The sequence below is a fragment of the Phascolarctos cinereus genome, unplaced genomic scaffold (genome assembly GCF_003287225.1).
Source record: "Phascolarctos cinereus isolate Bilbo 61053 unplaced genomic scaffold, phaCin_HiC Scaffold_4;HRSCAF=312, whole genome shotgun sequence".
Taxonomy (NCBI): Eukaryota; Metazoa; Chordata; class Mammalia; order Diprotodontia; family Phascolarctidae; genus Phascolarctos; species Phascolarctos cinereus.
The window spans coordinates 575,965,322-575,978,001 of record NW_027555847.1 but is presented as its reverse complement, the minus strand read 5'-3'; positions in this window follow the sequence as shown (position 1 = coordinate 575,978,001).

Genomic DNA, 12,680 nt, shown 5'->3' with positions numbered 1-12,680 from the left:
GCTATTGGAAGGAACAATTGGAAGAGTCTCATCTCCACCTATGTTTCACCATTAGAGACTCACTCTTTTCAGAGATCTAGAGAGATTTCACTCTTAACAAAGTCCTCTAAAAATTTTTTTAAAAGAGGGGCAGCTAGGTGGCACAGTAGATAGAGCATTGGCCCTGGAGTCAGGAGAAAATGAGTTTAAATCCAGCCTCAGACACTTGACACTTACTCACTGTGGGACCCCGGGCAAGTCCCTTAGCACAGATTCCTTTGCAAAAAAAAAAAAAGTAACTCTAAAAGAAAAATTTGTTTGCTTCACAATTTTGTCCAAGGCCAACCCTATCCTTTGACATTTAAGTGACACTAGGGAAACCCATAAAGTTAATAGTTTTCTTTCATAAAACTTTCTAAAGTAATCATTAGATAAAAGCTCTGTTATTTGCATACCATAATCTATATGGCCCAATTATAGTTAAAGAAACAGGTCCTCATACATAGAGAACAGTCACTCTTATTATTCTCCAAGATGAAACTGAAAGAACTATATTCAGTCATGATCAAAGAGTATGAGTATCAGCCCTCATAGATCATATATGGCTGTGCAACACAACATACAAAGTTTTTTTAAAAAGTTGTGTCTCCTAAGTACTCTGTCAAGGTCATATACTGTGAAAACAGTATAGCATGCAAAAGATCCTTGGGCTTCTGACTCTCACTGCAGAGAAGGATGGGGGTAATCCATCAAAATGATACTTACCTAGCACTTAGTATGTGCCAGGTACTATGCTAAGTGCCTTATAATTATTATCTTATTTGATTCCAATAACAACCCTGGGGTGTAAGCACAATTATGATCCCCATTTTACAGTTGATGAAACTGAGGTTAAGTGATCTGCCAAGGTTATACAGCTAGTTAAGTGTCTGAGACTAGATTTGAACTCAGGTCTTCCTGACTTCAGGCCCAGTACTCTATCTCCTATGCCACTTCGCTGCCTTTAAGGGAGCTGGTTACTCAACCATATTATCCCCTTCCTATAAAATTTTGGGGGGAGGTGATAGGAGGGGGCATATTTTAAGAAAGCTTTGATTTTATCCTTTACAACAGCATCCTGGAGCAGTTCTTGAGAGTAGGGGGCGGGGGTAAGAAAATGCTTTTCCTGGATTTGGGAGGTTCCTTTGGAGACATTTAGCTAGCATTGCAAAAAAGTTCCAGTACCAAACACTGGATTGAGAGTAGTTCTGGGATTGCACAATGTCAGAATCTACCCAGAAGAAAATTCTGTGGAAAAGCACTGGTAGGTTTGGAAAGGATGCCCTAGTGGCAGGAAGTCAAGGTTGGAGAAACCTACGACCTCATTCCTAGCAAGAGCTTATTATTCCAGAAGATGTGGACATATTAAAGACACCTACGAATCAACTTGGCTGAGAGAATGAGTATGGGGCAAAGGTTAACCAGGAAACATAGGATATTTCAATTTTACATTGACATCCAGCAATCTAGTCAAAGTTCTAGTGCAGAGATGTTTTCCTAAAATGTTTTCATAAAGATATACATATATATAATTCATTTTACTGAAGGCCCCATCTGATGTTATTCTCCTTACCTATTTCCAGGTTCAATTTTTTAAAACTTTTTTTAAACCCAACAAGGGTATGTCTGGAAATTATCATCAATAAAAAGGCATTTGTGCATTATTCACTGGTATATGGCACCTTGATAGGTGCCATACAATGGTAAGTAACAAAATCTAGCCCCTAGTGGCCCCAATCTGATATGGACAATACAGGTGCAGCCTGTATTGAATGCCGTGGATAAATTCACTTACCTTGGTGGTATACTTTCCAGGTATGTCCACACAGATGATGAGGTTGGTGCACCAGAGCTAGCTCAATGTTTGGGAGGCTCTAAAGGAAAGTGTGAAAGAGAAGAGGTATTAGACTGATTACCAAACTGAAGGTGTACAGAGCCATTATGCTGACCTCATTGCATGCCTGTGAAACATGGACAGTATACTAGCGCCATGCCAGGAAACTGAATCACTTCCATTTGAATTGTCTTAGGAAGATTCTGAAGATCACCTGAAAGATAAGGTCCCAGACACTGAAGTCCTTGCTCAAACTGAACTGCCAAGCATTCAAACTCTACTGCAGAAGTGTAACTCTGATGGGCTGGCCATGTTGTTCGAATGCCAAACATACATTTACCTAAAAGATTATTTCACAGAGAACTCACACAAGGCCAAGTGCTCACCCGGAGGTCAGAAGAAGCAATACAAGGACTCTTAAGGTCTCTTTGAAGAAATTTGGAATCGGGGCAGCTAAGTGGCATAGTGGATAGAGCACCGGCCCTGAAGTCAGGAGGACCTGAGTTCAAATCTGGCTTCAGACCAAATACTTGACACTTACTAGCTGTGTCACCCTAGGCAAGTCACTTAATTCCAATTGCCTAAAAAAAAAATTTGGAATCAATTACATGACGTGAGAAACACTGGCAAAGGACCACCCAAGCATGGCATACCCTCATCAAACTAGGTGTCTGCTTTATGAGCAAAGCAGAATTGAAGCAGCTCAAAAGAAATGTGAGATTTGCAAATTTAGAGTTATCTCCACTCCAAACGTTCACATGAACTATTTGTGCCTGACCTATGGTAGAAACATCTGAACTCATATTGGTCTGATCAGTTATAGTAGGAAACACTGTACCTTGACTCCAATATAATAATGTCATTTTGGTCCTGTTTAAGAGCAAAAGTCAACAATGAACCAACCAACAAGGAAAGCCATAAATAAGACTATTCTTACAGAAGAAGAAATAAATAAATGGGGTTTTGTGTGTGATGTGTGTGTGTGTGTGTGTGTGTGTGTGTGCTGTTGGGTTTTGTTTTGGTTTGGTTTGGTTTGTTTTTTTTTTTTTTGCTTTTGCATTGTGCACAAACAATGGAGCAGATCAAGATATCAGTGGAAGTTGTAGAAGACAAACAGGATCAATTCCATTTTAAGATCAGCTGAGGCTGAGAAAACATTACTCATTGAGTTAATCCAAAGATCCTTGTTAGAAAAGGAGGGTTTTAAGATTTGGACATAAAAACTTAGATTTACAGGAGAGGGTTAGATGAAGCAATGGGGTGGAAAGGGGATGAAGCTAGAGTATATGCCAGCTGTAGAGCAAAGAATGCTAGATGGATGTCAGATGATATATGTTCAGGTCCTGGTTCTGCCATTTATTATTTGTATGACCTTAGATAAATCACATTATCTCTCTGGCCCTCATCTGTAAAATGAGGGCAGCCAACTAAATAACTTCTGTGTGACTTCCAACTTTAGATTTATGATTGTGACTATGAGTACCTGTGTAACCTTGGGTATCTCTGGGCCTCAGTTTCCTCATCTGTAAAATGGAGTTGGACTAGCTTTTCCAACCTCTCCTCCAGCTATAATTCTATAATTCTATGATAGCATATGAGTGATAAGTATAACTGACATTCAGCTTCCATCTGTAGATTAAATTACTGTAAATTGTCCTCAGCATGCCATTTTAATCTTTTTTCTTCCTACATGGTACATTACTATAGCTGCTTAGAAGAGTTGTGAGTTACCAGTATTTGTTGTACCCTAGCATTTGGGGTCACAGGCTCACAAAAGACTATATTTTTAAGATTATGATCATCAAACCAGATGCCAAAAATCAAGACACTCTATAATTCAAACCTGGGGACCCTCAAGCAATGTATTCATTTATATTTTAAAAAGGACAGTCCTACAATAAAAATATTGTAAGTAGTTTTCCCCTCAGGCCCCCAAAGGACTTACGTGCTGTTGCACACACACACACGCACGCGCACACACACACACATACACACACACACACACACATACACACACACACGTGCTCTGTCACTTGTGAGCAGGCAGGGGTCAGGAACCTGTCTGAGCCCAGAGAGAGCCAATGCTTTCTTGAAATCTTTTCTTGTGCCAGGAAATAGTCACCACACCCATAACTCCAACAGCAGAGGCCAAGGTGTTCCAGGGACACAGTCTGTCATATAAGGCACGCCTGTGGAAAATAAATTCTTAAACGCATATCCCATTTCTTTAATCTTCAATTCCTCAAAGCTGAAAGGAATGAACAAAAATTAAGGTAATTTGATGTGTATGCTTTTTTTTTAAATGAATTTTTTTTCCTTCTCTCTGTTTGACTTCCAAAACTTGAACAGCCAGAAAACTTTTGATTTTCTTCATATCCCAGATTGGTCAGGATATAAGTTTTCTTTCAGTGGAACATTATTAATGTTGAACATGTTGACCTACCTAGAAGAAAGCAAAGGGAGAGGAGAGAAATGGGGGAAGGAATGAAAGGCAGAAGGGAGGAGAGAGAGGGAAGGAAGGGGAGAAGGAAAAGAAAAGAGAGAAGAGCAAAGCAGAGTAGAGGAAGAAACTAAGACAAATAAAAAGAAAGAAAGAGAGAAGTTTCCAGTAGTAAAATTATCTATGAAAATGTTTAGGTAAACACTAATTCAAGTAACTAGAGTTAAAGAATATAAATATTTTGCATTTGAATTCAGTGAATGTCACTCTTAATTTGTACATTTTGATTTTTCTTCATTTCAGTGGAAGTTCTATGAGTCAGACCTGTAAAATTAGCTAATAGTTAGTGTTTTATTGCCTCAGGTTAGGTATAATTCCATCACTAGGCCAAAATTAGACAGAGAGAAATGACCTGCTTTAGTTTTAAAAAAATAATAAATTAAAACCATTGTGCAGTATTTCTTTTGCCATCTGAGACTATTTCTTCATGCAGTTGGGAATGCAGAACCCAGATGGCTGTTCTCATTCAGTGAAACTTCTAGCATCTTTCTTGTATCTGCTGGGTCTGAAAAGTTCCAATTTCATTTGATTTTTCAGTCTGTATAAATCTGATGTCCTTGAACTTCTCTGCCTCAAATATGTTCAGTGGCATTGTTAGTGACACCAGCCTCAATTTATTCCATTTTTTTCATTAAGACAAGCTATTTTTGCTAATAAATAAATAAATAAATAAATGAACATAAATAAAAATTAATGATATTTTTCAGAAAGATCAAACTAAAATTGCTCTGATTTTGTTTTCTGAATACTTGGGGCACATACTATCTTGACTTGAAAGGCCTATTTAAACGAAGTGCTTTAATTCTTTACTTCATTTTGTATGTTGAAAGGTATTTTACTTTTTTAAAATCTTATAGTATAGCATCCCTTTCAGTAAGTACTCATTAATGAGGCAGGAATGATAATATAAATAAAGTGACAAAGTATTATATAGGAATACCATCGAGTACTATTGTGTTGTTTTGGCATTGTTGTTGTTCAGTCAAATATTCAGTTTTCCCATTTGCGGTTTTCTTGGTAAAAATACTGGAGTGGTTTGCTATTTCCTTCTCCAGATCATTTTACAGATTAGGAAACTGAGGCAAACAGGATTAACTGACTTGCCCAGGGTCACACAGCTAGGAAATGTCTGAGGCTGAATTTGAACTCATCTTCCCAAATCAGGGCCCAACGCATCTTCACCAATCTGCCCCTATGGTGCCATTAGAAGTGACAAAGTGGAAAGTTTCAGCGAAAACTGGGAAGACCTGTATGAACTAATGCAGAGTGAGGTGAGCATAACCAGAAGAACAATTTGTACAATAACAACAAAAATGTAAGACAAATAACTTTCAAAAACCTAAGAACTCTGATTATCAATCATGATTACAGAGAACTGAAGATGACGTATTGCTACCTACTTCTTGTTTCAAAGTGATAGACTTGTGATGTAGAAAGACACATACATTTTTGCACTTGGTTAATACAAGAACTACTTTTCCTTCACATATTTATTTTTTTTAATTTTTTTTTAATTTTTTTTAATTTTTTATTTTTTTAGGCAATTGGGGGTAAGTGACTTGCCTAGGGTCACACAGCTAGTAAGTGACAAGTGTTTGGTCTGAGGCTGGATTTGAACTCAGGTCCTCCTGACTTCAGGACCAGTGCTCTATCCACTGCACCACCTAACTGCCCCTCCTTAACATATTTATTAGAAGAATTTGTTTTCTTTTTTTAATGGAGGGAGGACAGTAAATAAATATTTGTTAATTGACAAAAAAAATCTTTTTTAAAAAATGAGATGAAGCAGTATCAGTATTACTCATAAATAATACTTTGATGGGGTCATTGTTTCATGGGTAAGAATACTCCTTACACCCTTGCAAAGCACAATCCATGTGATTTTATCTTTGTCTTTCCATGTGTTTTCCATAATGGATCCACCAAACGTGATCGAGATCTTCCTCTGGTTCTTTAAATAACTCATGATAACCAACATACCACTACTGTCATCCATCTAAGCCTCCAATTTTCAATTCTTGACTGACCTTGTCAAATCACATACGCCTTCAGCAATGGGTTACTTTTCACAAAGGCCATTGTTGGTAACATGTTGCAGTTTGTTGTCTACTCTTGCGTCTTTATTTTGCTCTTTGGATTGCTTGTATTCATGGGATCCTAGATTTGGAGCTGGAAGGGACCTTAAAAGTCATCCAGTCATTTTACAGATGAGTAAAACGAGTCCCGGAGAAGTGAAGGGACTTGCGTAAGGTCACACATGTGGGAAGTGTCAGAAGCAGAATTTGAAATCATGTCCTATGACTGCAAGTTCGGTGTTCCTTCTGTTGTAACACGTAATTTTGATGCTTCCTATATAATTTGTCGTTTTGATTATCAAAGAATATGATCCTTTCTATATAAATTTATTTATATTTATAATGTAATAACGTAGTATCAAATTCCCTGTTCTTATTCATTAAATAGCATTTACTGCCTGCTCTCCTCCCTTAAAAAATCAGTCCATAAAAACCTGATGCTAAATTCAGAAATAAACTAGAACAAACCAAACAAATTTGCTTCCATTACTCACATTTTTTTTTAAATGCATAGAATATATAGTAACTGTTTCAGGCAACAGCTGGAAATTATTGCCCTCTTGATAGAAGTTACCTTAATTGTGAAATAATTCCCAAAGCTGGATATCATCATTTAAAGTTACTTTCCAGTCCCCTGGGCAACATTTTACTACCCCTTTCTCTAACTAATAGAGGTTACATCAGTTGTTTACAGTTATTGCTGTCAATTGTCAAACCTATAAAATACATAAAATCTATTATTTATCACAAGAAATACGTGTGGTTTCATAGCCATATGTGGTGGGTTTTAAAAATGCATTTTATAGGTTCTGTACCCAATAGTAAAACTGTAAACAAGTCAGACAGCCTCTACCCTGAGGGCACCGTTTTCCAAATGCTACTTTAAACATGAGTCATGACACATTTGATAAGATTTTAACTGTGTTAAGAATATACTTGTAGTTAGCATATCACAACCATATGAGGAGAAGTCAGTGTTCTCTGATTGTTCTTAATAGTTTAATGGAGCATTAATTATGTGCAACTGCAGCCTGTATTCACATATTGCACCCTTAAAAAAAGAAAAGGCTGTTATGAAAATTGACCTGTCAAGGTCTTTTCTGAAAAAATCTTCTCTTTTTCCTGGGAGTTTACAATGCCACTGGCTAAAACTGCAAAGAAATAGAAACACTTCACTGGAGAAATGCCAGTAGAGGATGCATACATAATTGAATTAGACTGTGTCTCATTCACTCTAGCTCACTTTGTGCATGAAGACATGGGCTTAGACATGCATACAAATAGAATACACATGTCAACATGGTCAAAGACTGTATCTGCATGGCACAAAGGAAGCAGGAAAATTGGTAATTGTCTATTTAATTTGGTCAACTACATAGCTAACCCACTTTGAAGAAGGCCTGCACCATCACATGGGCAGTCTCTACTGAATAATTTTTTTTAGCTCTTCCTTCACTTTGTGTAATGTGCACACAGTCTTAGATCGCTTTAGCATAGGTCACATTTCTGAACCTATTTTGTCTACATACACTTCTGAGCTTCTTTTGTCTACACAAAACATAAATAGAGAATTCAAACTGTCTAGATACCTTAAAACAAAAAACAAACAACAAAATTTCCCCTGGTTATTGAGATAATTTGGTACAAGTGATATCTTTAGTTTAACATTTATGCTTTGTATGACTGGACATAGGCTGAAAGTATCCAATTGCACAGAATTGTTTCTCACAAACGGTTTTAGAAAAGCTTTTTGGATAAATGAGGCCAGAGTCAGAGGCTACCTAAAGGTGTCTGATATTCCACATAACACATATTAATAAAGAACAGAAACCACCCACGTGGCAATTCTGGGTCCCTCACCTCCTACAATTTGTTGCCAAATCCTATTGACTATACCTCTGCATTTTCTCTCACAACTTTCTCCTCCTTTCTAGTCTTACTGCAACTACTAGTTCAGGCCTTCAAGTCTAGAATTCTATCCATGATGATATCCAGCTGCCAGGTAGACAAGAATTGAATCAATTAGAGCTAAATGAATCTCCAAACACATAGATGCATTGAGCATGAACTCATATGCTGAGTGCCCATGCCTCTGATATCATCAACGTCTTCTCATACTGGCCTTATTGAGACTGTTACTCATTAGGCATGGAGTCACCACTGTGCAGTTGTTCTACTGGGCCCCTGGTAATAGCTGGGCATGGCGTCTCTGAGGTTTTGGATGTAGCAGTTTTGACTTTGTCATCTTCCTCTACGTTTTTGTTTTGATCTTCTCTGTCACCATAGTAACTTTCTATAATTAGGGTCTTTTTCTGCTGTTTGCTCATTTTTCTACCCTACTTCTTGACTTTTCACTCTATGCTAAAGTGGGGCTCTGCCTTCTGGAGTGGAGGGGCACTATCCCAAGCTTCAGGTTTTTTGTGCAGCTGTTTTCAGAGATAATTCTGGGGGCCTGTAAGTTTTTGGTTCTTCCAAGGTGGTATGGTCTAGGGAGAGGTGTGTTGTTACTTTCTTGGCCTGTGCTCTGGTCTGTGAGTGACCACAAGTACTCTTTTCTGCCCTGGAACTGTGACCAGGGTCCCTAGCTCCTTTGTGGCCACAAGCTGTGGTATGCTAGTGCTCCTCCTTGCCATGGGACTGAAACCCAAATCCAAATATAGGCAAAGTAACAGAGTCCTGTCCCCAGTGCCAGCAAAGGGACCTCTGTAATCTCTTTCTATCCAGTAGTCTGATGCCCTTTGCCATATGTGTGTTGAGAGCTCGGAAACTGCCACTGCTGCCACTAATTCAGTTACCCCCAAGGCCTACTGATGGTTTGCTGGGACAGGGCTTGCACTGGACCGCCTCCACACTTACCCAGACCTTTCCTGCCACTCTTTTAAATTGTCTTGGGCTAGAAAATTGTTTCACACTGCCTTTTTGTAGGTTCTGCAGCTCCAGAATTTTTGTGGCATTGTTTAAAGTTATCTGGAGGGGTTTGGGTGAGAGTTCAGGTGATTCCCTGACTTTTGTCTGCCGTCTTGGCTCTACCCCCTATGCATATAGTCTCAACCAACTGAACATTACTCTATTGGCAACAGTGGTTGCTGGACTGGTCTCAGATGGCTTTGGGTATAGCTCCTTACTTCTAGACTCACCTCTTCATATATGTACAACCTTAGTTCAAATCTGCAACAGTAAGCCCCTACAATCTCTCCTAGATAAAGGCAGGCTAACAACTGTTTCCTCACATCTACCACACCCAGATAACAAAAACCAGACAAAGTGCCCAGAGGCTAAAATGAAATCTTTTCTCTTCTTTTTTTTTTTTTTAGTTTTTTTGGCAATTGTGGTTAAGTAACCTGCCCAGGGTCACACAGCTAGTAAGTGTCAAGTGTTTGGTCTGAGGCTAGATTTGAACTCAGGTCCTCCTGACTTCAGGGAAGGTGCTCTATCCAGTGTGCCACCTAGCTGCCCCAAATCTTTTCTCTTCTAACCCTATCTCTGGGAGTTATATATAACTTTCAGTTACAAATAACTAACTTATGGTTAGATTTTTCCCAAGATCCTCTCTGGCCTAAATTAGCCAGAACAAAAAGTCAGCTAAGGAGTCAAGAGCCATCCTTCCTTACCTATTTCCATGCCTGCCTTCTTTATACATATCTGTTGACATCAAAGCCCCATTGCTTTGACTGTACTTTGGCCAGTGAAAAACCTTGCTGTTTCCTTACATGGATAACAAACAAGATGAGCATGAGATCCTAATGCAATGAAAATTTGATCTCATCAGTATCACCCAGACATGATGGGTTGAGATCCACGATGGGATGATAACTCTAGAAGCAGATACTTTACTGAAAAGCAACAAGATAAGTCAAAGCACAGGGGCAGCTTAGTGTTGTATATTAAGTAAAAAAATCCAAGAGATAAGAAGCATGGCAGAGATCACATGACACAGAAACAAAAGCAAAATTACCATCAAAATATGTTACAGACCACCTGAACAGAAAGAACTAATAAGAACAATAATTATTTTGTAGCTAATATTTATATAGCTCTTTAGAGCTTGCAAAGTCCTTTATATGGTATATATATGTATATGTGTATGTGTATATGTATTGTGTGTGTGTATGTGTGTGTGTGTGTGTATGCATGTGTGTGTATAATCCAAAATAGCTCAAGGAGAAGAGATAGGAGACAGCACAAGCCTGGCATAGAGTGATGATGTAGGAATAATGGGGAATTTCAATTTTCAGGACATCTACTGAGGTTTTCTGTCTGCCAAAATAAGACTAGTTATTTTTTCTTTCACTTGTCTTAATGATAATGTCATCCTTCAAAATGTGAAGGAAGAAATTCAGAACTATCTTTGATCAGATACTTGCCAACAGGGAGGAATTGATTGTTAGAGTGAAAATAATGCCAACTCTATGGGGGAGTGATCATTCCATCTTAGAATTTGTGATAGAGAAGGTTAGGGAAGCTAATCTGACATGCACCCTATATTTTTGAAGAATGAATATTATAAGAATCAGAGAAATGATAAGTAGGATCCCATTCCCAATCCCATTCTACAGGTGAAATTACCAAGAAGGAATGGAAAGCTCTCAAGAATAAAATTCTGAAGACACAAAGAGAAACAATATAGATGAAGAAAAGGAGTAGTAGTCTAAAGAGAACAATGGGGATGCACAGGGAAGTCATAAATCAACTTGGAATGTTCAAAGGATATACTGAAGATGGATACAAGCACAGGTAACTGAGGATACTAAAAGTACTAAAAAGTCCTAAAAAATTAATTTCAAGACGCTAAGGCTGAGAATGAACTGAAGCTGGCAAATAAAAGTTAAAGATAACAAAAATGACAATTTTTTAGCTCTATTGGGGTGGGGGGTGGAAAGAAGGATCAAGGAAGAAATAGAACCACTATTAGGGGGAGGGGAAGTATAATGACATCAAAGACAAGTAAGAGGTGCTCAGTTATTATTTTGCTTCCATTTTCTCTGCTAAGAAAGATCCTTGTATTGGAAAGGACAGAGAGTTGATATTCAAATCAGGAAACAGCAAGAAAAGACTTAGCTATACCTGATGCATTCAAGTCATCAGCCTCAGATGTATTACATCCTGAGGTCTTAGGACAGTTGGTAATGTTATTGCTAAGCCACTATCAGATATTTGAATCTGATATTTGAATGCTTCATTTTTCAGTTGCATCCAACTCCTCATGATCCATTTGGGCTTTTCTTGGCAAAGATACTAGAGTGCCTTGTTATTTCTTTCTCTAGCCCATTTTACAGATGAGAAAACTGAGACAAACAGGGCTAAATGACTTGCCCAGAGTCACACAGCTAGTAATTGTCTGAAGCTGGATGTGAATTCAGGAGTATTCTCAACTCTAGGCCCGGTACTCTATCCACTGCACCATTTAGCTGCCCTAAAGTCAATCTTTACTGTACTGATTAGTAATCATAAAACAGGAGCTGAACAGAGGCCTCTATCTATTATCCTCTCAGTTTGTTCATTCATTTCAATCATGTCCAACTCTTCATGACCCCATTTGGGGTTTTCTTGGCAAAGATACTGGAGTAGTTTGCCGTTTCCTTCTTCGGCTCATTTTACAAAAAGGACCTAAAGCAACCAGGGTTAAGGGACTTACCCAGGATCACACAGCTAAGAAGTGTGAGGTACCAGAGGACTGAAGGACAAATGACCCAATTCTCAAAAAGAGAGAGAGAGAGAATACAGTTGGCAAACTAAAATCACCCTAGTGATTAATTTTAATTCCTGGCAAAAAATATATTATATCTTATAAAAGGGATTGTTTGTTATCTAAAAGGAAGCAATGATCACCAGAAAAGCCAAAATGACTTCATCAGAATAGTTCATGCCAAATTCATCTCAATTCCTTTTTTTGTCAGGGTTACTAGGCTGGTAGACAGTGGAATTTCATTGATATTTTTACCTCCATTTAGACAAAACTTTTCATGCTGTCCTCAAGAAAATTCTGGATAGATGTTGGCTAGATGATAGTACAATTAGGTGGATTAGGAACCAGTCCAAAGGCTAAAAGCATATCCTTAATGGTTTGGTTTGGTGTCAACTTTCAAGGAGGCAAAAGACAGTCTCTGCCCTCAAGTAGCTCACGATCCAATGGGGGACACTACATAAAAATGAATATATACAAAGCAAGCTATATCCCAGATAAATAGGAAATAATTAATGGGAGATGGCACCAGAGGTAAAGAGGAGTTAAGAAAGGCTCCCTGTAAAAGAT